At 44.1% G+C, this 11,253-nt stretch overlaps 5 non-coding genes across 5 annotated transcripts; 4 read left to right on the forward strand and 1 right to left on the reverse strand.

Annotated features, from left to right (window-relative positions):
* The first annotated feature begins 8,278 nt into the window (after positions 1-8,278).
* Positions 8,279-8,351, forward strand: trnar-acg (transfer RNA arginine (anticodon ACG)). The gene has a single exon. It is a non-coding gene; the product is annotated as a tRNA-Arg (tRNA).
* A 134-nt stretch (positions 8,352-8,485) lies between these two features.
* On the forward strand, positions 8,486-8,557 carry trnae-uuc (transfer RNA glutamic acid (anticodon UUC)). Its single transcript has one exon. It is a non-coding gene; the product is annotated as a tRNA-Glu (tRNA).
* A 326-nt stretch (positions 8,558-8,883) lies between these two features.
* Positions 8,884-8,956, forward strand: trnaq-uug (transfer RNA glutamine (anticodon UUG)). The gene has a single exon. It is a non-coding gene; the product is annotated as a tRNA-Gln (tRNA).
* Positions 8,957-9,678: 722 nt separating this feature from the next.
* trnae-uuc (transfer RNA glutamic acid (anticodon UUC)) lies at positions 9,679-9,750 on the forward strand. Its single transcript has one exon. It is a non-coding gene; the product is annotated as a tRNA-Glu (tRNA).
* A 1,175-nt stretch (positions 9,751-10,925) lies between these two features.
* On the reverse strand, positions 10,926-11,007 carry trnas-acu (transfer RNA serine (anticodon ACU)). The gene has a single exon. It is a non-coding gene; the product is annotated as a tRNA-Ser (tRNA).
* Between the last annotated feature and the right edge of the window lie 246 nt (positions 11,008-11,253).

The following is an 11,253-nucleotide window of genomic DNA, read 5'->3' on the forward strand; positions in this document are numbered from 1 at the left end:
AATCAAGTTTAATTATTGTCGAGACCCCTTCACACTGCCTTGAAACATGTCAAGTCATGTTAAACTGTCATTGAATAGTCATTGAATAACAAGCTGAATAAAATATGTTTTCCAATAAATAATCCTCAAACAAAATATCAGGGTTACACACATACGCAGCCACAGCTACTACAACAAAACCACTTGCTGTTTCATCATCCGTCACCAAACCAAAATTGTGCTACTCAGTAAAATTAGCTTGCAGTTCTGTTGTATGAAAAGGCACTTTTCCTTTCATGCATTCCTTTAGAGCTAGAGTGACCACTGGTCTCTTTACTGTTGTTTATTAAAGGGGAAACATGAAACTAGTCAAATGGCTTGTTGTTTTCACATAAGTGAAATCACACCCTTGTAGTGATGGGTCGGTCGCGAACGATCCGGCTCTAAGAGCCGGCTCTTTAAAGTGAACGACGGGATCCGGCTCCTGACTGGGAGCCGATTCGTTTTTTTCGTTTTTTTTTTTTTTTGTCAAAACCACACGTGATTGGTCAAGATACGTGGTGGCGTTTGTGTAATTACACTGAGAGAGAGAGAGGTGAGGAAAACGAGTGAGAGGAAACATAGTAAAGTTTGGACACGAGGAGCCCCTTTTACAGAGAAGTTCAGACCCACTGAACCAAGTGTTCACTTGGAGACCAAGTGATCAGTCTACCCACATCTTATACATGTGATGGCACATAGACTGTGTATCTGTCCCCTCAGAGAGAATCTTTTTTAACAGGGCAGATCATAACAGAAAGGAGAAACAGGATCAACCCATCAAAGATGAGCTCCTTGGTTTTTCTCAATGCCAATCTTCACTAAATACTTACAAATACTGTCACCTGGATGCTTTCACCTGGATTTTCTTTTTGTTTTGCACATTTATATTTTGTTGAGTGTGAATGATGCTTCGTTGATGTGTTGTTTCACTCTAGATGCTTCTTTATTTTGTTTTGTTTATTAGGATTTTAACGTCACGTTTTACACTTTGGTTACATTCATGACAGGAACATTCACCTCACTTGCATGTCTTTGGACTGTGGGAGGAAACCGGAGCACCCGGAGGAAACCCACGCGGACACGAGAAAGACATGCAAATCACGCAGAAAGGACCCGGGCTCTTCACCTGGGGATCGAACCCAGGACCTTCTTGCCGTAGGGCGACAGTGCCAACCACTAAGCCACCATGCCGTCCCACTCTAGATGCAAACGTACAAATAATATACACAATCAGATCTTTTGGTCTAATTGAGATGGGTCTTTGTTTTTGTATTTTATAATTTATTGTTGGAGCACTCTGTTCCATGTTGAGTATATAAATAAAGCAATTTAAATAATAAACATTTAATACAATGTTTTTTTACATTAGTAATTCATTTTACATGTAATTTGGTAATAAATTAATTTAAGCAACAAAAAAATCTAAGGAGCCACTTGGGAGCCGAAAGAGCCGGCTCTTTTTAGTGAGCCGAGCCAAAAGAACCGGCTCTCTAAAAGGAGCCGAAATTCCCATCACTACACCCTTGGCCAAATTCACTCAATTTAATCGGTGTCAAAGATAGCATTCATCAGACAAATTGCTTGTCTTAAATTTAAATAATTGCTAAATTGCTAAATTAATTTGTGTCTCTGCGCTTAGGAGAAATTGAACATAATAATTTTGAAACAATACAAATTCAGAAACATTAAGTAAGGGCCTGAATCGCATATTTGCAACAAAACGTCTGTTATGAAATATGGTAGCTTGCCTGGCAATTTGTAGGTCCCTAGAAAGTCAAGGAGCCATGGTAAACGACTTCTATGGAAGTCAAGGGCCCCATAGCAGGGGCCCTCGTGATCAAGGGCCCTCTAATGGTATGTCCTGCTCTTCTCTAGGGCCCCCTGGTAGGGGCTCTCATAACCAGGGCCCTCTAAAAATATGCCCCCCTCTTTCCTAGGACCCCTAATAGCCAGAAGTCGAAGTCAAAGCAGTGCCACAACGCCTCATCCATTTTCATAAGGGGCCCAAAAGCATGGCTAGGGCCCCCAAAAGCATGGCTAGGGCCCAAAAGCATGGCTAGGGCCCCCAAAAGCATGGCTAGGGCCCAAAAGCATGGCTAGGGGCCCCAAAAGCATGGCTAGGGCCCCCAAGAGGCCCTGGGGTCAAAGTCCCTAATAGTCAGAGGATCCTTAAAATGGAGGGCCCTCGGAAATAAAAATATATTGTATCATAAATGTTGATAGGCATCGCAAAATGTTTTGGGCCAGGGCCCCCCCGGGGCCCCCTGACCTCAAGGGCCCCTGGGCGCTGGCCCCACTGGCCCGGTCAGTAATCCAGCCATGGGCACATCACATGGATGGCCGTGTGTTTGGCTTACCTGGGGAACACATGGCACCAGGATTCACTATGGGAAGAAGGCAAGCCGGCGGAGGCAGACTGATGCTTTGAACAATGTTCTGCTGGGAAACCTTGGGTCCTGCCACCCATGTGGATGCTACTTTGACACAGACCATGCTACCGGGGAACCGTTGAGAGTGTGCTCTCCAGCTGTATCACAGCGTGGTATGGAGGCTGTACTGCAACACATAGTGAACACAGCCAGCAAGATCATGAACAGTTTCATCCATCAAGGTTATAAAAATGCAGTTCATTGTGTGTAATTAGGTAAAAAGAGTTAGTTCTTTAGTATGAAGAGTCAGTTTTCTCAGTATAATAAGCGGTTCATTCAGTATAGAGCAAGAGCTTTTCCAGATCGTCCAGCCCCTAAGCCCAAAGAACGTCCTAGGAGGAGAAGGTTGTCGGCATCGGAAGCCGCCCGTCAGGAGGGGGGTTATGTCATGCCGGCTGTCTATGCTCGCCAGAGTTCTGAATTGCCACTATCTCCTGTTTAGCAGCCATTTTGTAGAGTATAAATACCTTGTATAGTCTTGTTTGTTCTGTGTTATGTGGAGAGAAAGGACTCAAGTGCGGAGATGGGATAAATCATAAATTTTATTTTTAAATGAAAAATAACACAAAACAGAAAACAGAACCAAAAACAAAACAGGAACCCCGATGGACGGCGCTGGGCACTGCAGAAAACAAAAAAGGGAAAAATAAAAGGAGTGGGATTCGAACCGGGTAATGGCGTTATAGCCGAGCGCTTAACGGCATCGCCATCAGGCAGTTCCTGAACCCACTGGCGCTGAAAAACAAAGGAGTTGGATTCGAACCGGGTAATGGCGTTATAGCCGAGCGCTTAACGGCATCGCCATCAGGCAGTTCCTGAACCCACTAGCGCAGAAAGGCCCGCCGAAATCGCCTATGGCGCAGTTCGGGGGAACAGAAGGCTACCGCATCAGCCGTAGCTGGAAAGAAGCCAGTCTGTTAAAAACCGGGAGGGAGTTGGATTCGAACCGGGTTATGGCATCACAGCCGAACTCTTAACGGCATGGCCATCCCGCGGTTCCTGAACCCACTAGCGTTAAAATTAATCGGCGCGTACTTCGTCTACGGTCGCGGTAGCGGAAGCACACCGATCTGAAATAAGAGAAAAAGATGCAAGTTCAGTAAGCTCACACATGCAGATTCGAACCGGGGTTGCTGGCAGACCAACCGAGCGCTTTACGGAGTCGCCACCCAGCGGTTATGGAATCCAATGACTAAATTCAATAAGAGTACTATAGCGGTGAGAGAACCAGCGCCGTATCACGGGGCTGAATACAACCGCTAATGCTACATGCTAAGCGAGTAAACAAACGACAGTTCGAGGACTGCACGGCGTCGCACCACGCTACTTCTAAAAAAGGTAAAAGCAAAGCTAACTACCTCAACCTTGCGGTCTACACACCCTTATGGCCTTATGCCACCAGGGGTACCACCTAAGGCTAAAAAAGAGCGTGGACAAGCTGCCACTGAGAAAGCGAAAACAAACAAAGCAAAGGAAAGCAGACAAAAGGTGTGACGCCTGCAGCCTGGCGGCGTCCCCTTCAATAAGGGAACCGCAGCTGCAGGTCGTTCGCCCTAACGAGCTGGCCAACTACTTAATGCCATGCTCGTTACTGCTCTGTAAGGCCTGTGACGTCAGGGAACCTTACATTCTGAACTGCAATTCTGGGTGTTTTCTTGTGTATTCTGGATTCTCGTGTATGACCCTGATTATTCTAATTGTGGACTGTGAGTTTTGCTTGTACCTTTGGATTGGTTTGCTTGATTGTTTGGATCTCCGGTTTTTGACTTTGTTCTGCCTTATTGACTACGACTCTGTGTTTGTCCAATAAACCTGTACCTGATTCCTAATCTGTTTCATGAGTGCTGCGTTTTATATATACTATATACTGTATATATACAGGGGTTGGACAAAATAACTGAAACACCTGTCATTTTAGTGTGGGAGGTTTCATGGCTAAATTGGACCAGTCTGGTGGCCAATCTTCATTAATTGCACATTGCACCAGTAAGAGCAGAGTGTGAAGGTTCAATTAGCAGGGTAAGAGCACAGTTTTGCTCAAAATATTGCAATGCACACAACATTATGGGTGACATACCAGAGTTCAAAAGAGGACAAATTGTTGGTGCACGTCTTGCTGGCGCATCTGTGACCAAGACAGCAAGTTTTTGTGATGTATCAAGAGCCACGGTATCCAGGGTAATGTCAGCATACCACCAAGAAGGACAAACCACATCCAACAGGATTAACTGTGGACGCAAGAGGAAGCTGTCTGAAAGGGATGTTCGGGTGCTAACCTGGATTGTATCCCAAAAACATAAAATCACGGCTGCCCAAATCACGGCAGAATTAAATGTGCACCTCAACTCTCCTGTTTCCACCAGAACTGTCCGTCGGGAGCTCCACAGGGTCAATATACACGGCCGGGCTGCTATAGCCAAACCTTTGGTCACTCGTGCCAATGCCAAACGTCGGTTTCAATGGTGCAAGGAGCGCAAATCTTGGGCTGTGGACAATGTGAAACATGTATTGTTCTCTGATGAGTCCACCTTTACTGTTTTCCCCACATCCGGGAGAGTTACGGTGTGGAGAAGCCCCAAAGAAGCGTACCACCCAGACTGTTGCATGCCCAGAGTGAAGCATGGGGGTGGATCAGTGATGGTTTGGGCTGCCATATCATGGCATTCCCTTGGCCCAATACTTGTGCTAGATGGGCGCGTCACTGCCAAGGACTACCGAACCATTCTGGAGGACCATGTGCATCCAATGGCGGTGCCGTGTATCAGGATGACAATGCACCAATACACACAGCAAGACTGGTGAAAGATTGGTTTGATGAACATGAAAGTGAAGTTGAACATCTCCCATGGCCTGCACAGTCACCAGATCTAAATATTATTGAGCCACTTTGGGGTGTTTTGGAGAAGCGAGTCAGGAAACGTTTTCCTCCACCAGCATCACGTAGTGACCTGGCCACTATCCTGCAAGAAGAATGGCTTAAAATCCCTCTGACCACTGTGCAGGACTTGTATATGTCATTTCCAAGACGAATTGACGCTGTATTGGCCGCAAAAGGAGGTCCTACACCATACTAATAAATTATTGTGGTCTAAAACCAGGTGTTTCAGTTATTTTGTCCAACCCCTGTATATATATATATATATATATATATATATATATATATATATATATATATATATATATATCAGCCATAACATTAAAACCACCTCCTTGTTTCTACACACACTGTCCATTTTATCAGCTCCACTTTCCATATAAAAGCACTTTTTAGTTCTACAATTACTGACTGTAGTCCCCTTTCATGCTGTTCTTCAATGGTCAGGACCCCCACAGGACCACTACAGAGCAGGTATTATTTGGGTGGTGGATCATTCTCAGCACTGCAGTGACACTGACATGGTGGTGGTGTGTTAGTGTGTGTTGTGCTGGTATGAGTGGATAAGACACAGCAATGCTGATTGAGTTTTTAAACACCTCACTGTCACTGCTGGACTGAGAATAGTCCACCAACCAAAAATATCCAGCCAACAGCGCCTCATGGGCAGTGTCCTGTGACCACTGATGAAGGTCTAGAAGATGACCAACTCAAACAGCAGCAATAGATGACCGATCGTCTCTGACTTTATGTCTACAAAGTGGAACAACTAGGTAGGAGTGTCTAATAGAGTGGACAGTGAGTGGACACAGTATTTAAAAACTCCAGCAGTGCTGCTGTGTCTGATCCACTCATACCAGCACAACACACACTAACACACCACCATGTCAGTGTCACTGCAGTGCTGAGAATGATCCACCACCTAAATAATACCTGCTCTGTGGGGGTCCTGACCATTGAAGAACAGGGTGAAAGCAGGCTAAAAACGTATGCAGAGAAACAGACGGACTACAGTCAGTAATTGTAGAACTACAAAGTGCTTCTATGTGGTAAGTGGAGCTGATAAAATGGACAGTAAGTGTAGAAACAAGGAGGTGGTTTTAATGGTATGGCTTATCGGTGTATATAAAAGTGACAGATAGGAAACTGACATTTAATTTCTGAGTAAATATGATTTGTTGCTTTAATATTAGCATATCATTACTTAGTTATTATCTGTAATATGAAGTGCTTCTGAAATGTACATATTTTATCTAAAGGAACTAAAATATGTAACTTAATGTTTGGTTTTTGTAAAGTATAGAATGATTTCCTGTCACTGTGGGCCTCAGAGCACAGTAGTAGAGAGCAGAATCTGATACTGCAGCAGAGGAGATGTTCAGATCCACTCGATTTTTATCGTCATTTATTTTTACAGAAAACCCAGAAACTGCAGCTTCTTTCTTATACTCATTAACCAGAATAATGAGCTCTGGTCTGAATGTGGAGAACTGACGATACCACAGCAGGTCATTATTTGTACCAGATCCTTTGTAATTGCAGGATAAAGTAATAGAGTCTCTCTCCAAGACAGTTTTATTGGTTGAAATTGAATTAATTTCCTGTGCGCTGTTATAACCTGTGGACAGAGAAAGAACAATGTTTATTTATTGAAAGATATGAGTGTAAGAAAAAAAAAACTGAGCAGCAGATACATTGTAACCTTTATTTAAGGTTTGGATAAAGGTTCTCATGTGTTATGTGATGTTATTTCTCACCTAAAACAATGGAAAGAAGACACAGAAATCCAAACAATGCCATGACTGATCTGCAGAATAATGTAGCTCAACACCTGCTATCATATCTTATGCATAATTAAACCATTTCCTCTCTTTAACTTCCTTTTCCAGCAGTACAGCCCTGTTACAGAGTTTAGTAACATGTAGATGGATCCTGCCATCATGTGCACACTTACACTCACTACATCTGTGTGGAACAAAACCTACCATCTACAGTATTTGTACTGTATAACTGATCATTTATGCAAATATTATATTTAATATGTTTATTCTTACAGAACTGCTGTATTTTTATATTTGATGTAAACATTAACTTAAACTCTTGATTTATGTATTATTATGTATTTAATGTATTGCACTACTGACACATAACTGTTAGTACATTTGGTTTATAATAAGTGAAGTATTTATCATGGTAAGCAATAAGCCAAAGAACCTCGCAAAAAGTGCACTGAAAGACACGTCAAAAATCTGCACACAAGCATTTAGAAGGAAAAAAGAAGGCTTACCATATAATCACAACAGCACTGTACTTACTGTAAAATATGTACAGGGTGAGTCAAAAGTCTCAGGACACTCTTTTATTTCAGAAACGAAAGGGAAAATGACATATCTAAATACCCCAGCAAGTAATGGGTGAGGGGGCCTATCTTTTAGGCTATGTCCTTAACATGGCCGCCACCTTGAAAGCTGCCATATTGGATCAAGGGCAAGTTTTTCCAATGGGAAGGTGGTCATGTAGCATATCAAAGAAGACCAGAATTTTCTCAGAAATCGATTGCCGCAAGATATCTCTTGTGTATGGTTCTCGGTACCTCAGATCCAACAATGCAGGTCTTGTCAAAGTGGAAAGAAGTCACTGATGCCGGTGTCCCATATGGTCTAGCGGTCAGGATTCCATGCCATGTTGCTGTAGCTCAAGAAGCTTGTTCTATTGGAACTATGACTTCAGTCTATCAGGGACCAGTGGACATTAGCTGGTTGTGGCTGACCATTGGAATGCCGTGATCGTATAGTGTTTAGTACTCTGCGTTGTGGCCGCAGCAACCCTGGTTCGAATCCGGGTCACGGCAGCGCATTTTTGTATGCCGTGCTTCAAAGATTTCCATTATCTCCTTGGTCAAAAGACAGAAATGAGGCCGGAGCTTCATGGAAGTCACAAGTATAGTCCTTCAGGGCCAGTGGTGCAATGGATAACGCGTCTGACTACGGCTCAGAAGATTCTAGGTTCGACTCCTGGCTGGCTCGTTTAGCTCGTGCCTCTTTTGTCTTTCTAACTCCTTGTGTTTGGTTCTCGGTACCTCAGATCCAACAATGCAAGTCTTGTCAAAGTGGGAAGAAGTGACTGATGCTGGCGTCAGCCGAAGGCGAGTTCTTCAGTTTCCCATATGGTCTAGCGGTCAGGATTCCTGGTTTTCACCCAGGCAGCCTGGGTTCGACTCCCGGTATGGGAATTTGCCTTCATGATAAGACTTGAGCAAAACTTTGCCTATTAGTTCCTCTGTGCCATGTTGCTGTAGCTCAAGAAGCTTCTTCTGTTGGAACTATGACTGCAGTCTATCAGGGAACACTCAACACGAGTTGGGAGTGTCTAACCGTTGGAATGCCATGACCATATAGTGGTTATTACTCTATGTTGTAGCAGCAGCAACCCCGGTTCGAATCTGGGTCACGGCAGGGTTTTTTTGTATGCTGTGCCAGAATATTTTCTATTCTCTCCTTGGTCACAAGACAGAAATGAGGCCGGAGCTTTAGGGAAGTCACAAGAGCTGTCCCACAGGGGCCAGTGGTGCAATGGATAACGCGTCTGACTTTGGATCAGGAGATTCTAGGTTCGACTCCTGGCTGGCTCGTTTACCTTGTGTCTTTTTTGTCTTTCTAACTCCTTGTGTATGGTTCTCGGTACCTCAGATCCAACAATGCAGGTCTTTTCAAAGTGGAAAGAAGTGACTGATGCTGGTGTCAATCAATGGTAAGCTCTTCATGTTCCCATATGGGCTAGCGGTCCCCCAGGTGGTCCGTTTCGACTCCCTGTATGGGAATTCTTCTTTATGATAGGACTCAAGCAAAACTTTGCCAATTAGTTCCTCTGTGCCATGTTGCTGTAGCTCAAGAAGCTTGTTCTGTTGGAACTATGACTGCAGTCTATCAGGGAGCAGTGGACATGAACTGGTCTTGGCTGACCGTTGAAATGCCGTGATCGTATAGTGGTTAGTACTCTGCGTTGTGGCCGCAGCAACCCCGGTTTGAATCCGAGTCACGGCAGTGTGTTTTTGTATGCCGTGCTTCAAAGATTTCCATTCTCTCCTTGGTCAAAAGACAGAAATGAGGCCGGAGCTTCAGGAAAGTCACGAGCGCTGTCTCTTAGGGGCCAGTGGTGCAATGGATAATGTGTCTGACTACGGATAAGAAGATTCTATGTTCGACTCCTGGCTGGCTCGGTTACCTTGTGCCTTTTTTGTCTTTCTAACTCTTTGTGTATGGTTCTTGGTTCCTCAGATCCAACAATGTGAGTCTTGTCAATGTGGAAAGAAGTGACTGTTGCTGGCGTCAGCTGATGACAAGTCCTTCAGTTTCCCATATGGTCTAGCGGTCAGGATTCCTGGTTTTCACCCAGGCGGCCCGGGTTCGACTCCCGGTATGGGAATTCGTCTTTATGATAAGACTCGAGCAAAACTTTGCAGATTAGTTCCTCTGCGCCATGTTGCTGTAGCTCAAGAGGCTTGTTCTGTTGGAACTATGACTGCAGTCTATCAGGAAGCAGTGGACGTAAGCCGGACGTGGCTGACCGTTGGAATGCCGTGATCGTATAGTGGTTAGTACCAGCAGCAACCCTGGTTCAAATCCGGGTCGAGGCAGTGTGGTTTTGTATGCCGTGCTTCAAGGTTTTCCATTCTCTCCTTGCTCAAAAGACAGAAATGAGGCCGGAGCTTTAGAGAAGTCACAAGCGCTGTCCCTCAGGGCCAGTGGTGCAATGGATAATGTGTCTGACTATGAATCAGGAGGTTCTAAGTTCGACTCCTGGCTGGCTCGGTTACCTTATGCCCTTTTTGTCTTTCTAACTCCACAAAGTGGAGACCTTTAAACAACGTGTGGTTACTAATCTGTACGTCATTAACATTATATTAAAAGAATGGCTGTATAAGATGAACTACTTCTATTTGGTGTTACAGTTGTGATTTTTTTGTGAGCAGCACCAGATCTGAAAGCAAGAGTTTCAGGGGTTTTGTTCAGTGGTCTGGTATTCGTACCCACGTGTGCAGAGAACAATAGAGTAGCCATCCATCACCTTAACCACTTGGCCACCTCGTCTTGATTTACCTGTCTGTTTCTGGTCCGATTGGTCTGATTGATCAATGCAGATTTTGTAGATTTGTAAAAGACTGAAGAGCAGAAAGCTCATTTTATTTTAGTTCTCTTTAAAACTGACTGTTAACAAATAATGCACTTATGCAGTGTGTGTGCACATTCTGGTAAACACCCAGATATTTCTTAAAAGGCAATGTAGCTGTTCAAGCCGTCTGGGTTGATCAATCCGACCAATCGGCCCAGAAACACATTTCAAACACATACAACCCCTGAAATTCTTGCTTTCAGCTCTGATAATTAAGCTCTCACCTTTACAACATATATACAACATATTGGCACAAAAATCACAACTGTAACACCAAATAGAAACTGTTCATCTTATACAGCCGTTCTTTTAATATAATGTTAATGACATACAGATTAGTAACCTCACATTGTTTAACGGTCTCCACTTTGTGGATTTGTGGAGCTGGATTATTGAGCATGCATTAAGAGTTTAAAAGATAATGTTTTCGACGAGGATGGGACTCAAACCCACGCGTGCAGAGCACAATGGATTAGTAGTCCATCGCCTTAACCACTCGGCCACCTCGTCAGGTCAAGCTATGAGGTGTTACCAGGAGTGCTATTGCAGGTGTGTCATTTATAATCAAGTGTGGCAGGAGGAGCTTCAGAAGGCTGGATTGGCCTGAAAACGGGTGGAAAGAGGCAACACAGACGATTTAAACTACTACTCTTATGTCCGTTTGCTTTTCCACATAGGCTGCAATGTTTTCAAAGCAGACTGAGGTCATTTGAGAGAGTTTTTAAAAGTACTTTCACCTCCACGAGGGTGGGATTT

Source organism: Trichomycterus rosablanca, chromosome 4, assembly GCF_030014385.1.
Source record: "Trichomycterus rosablanca isolate fTriRos1 chromosome 4, fTriRos1.hap1, whole genome shotgun sequence".
In the NCBI taxonomy this organism is placed as follows: domain Eukaryota; kingdom Metazoa; phylum Chordata; class Actinopteri; order Siluriformes; family Trichomycteridae; genus Trichomycterus; species Trichomycterus rosablanca.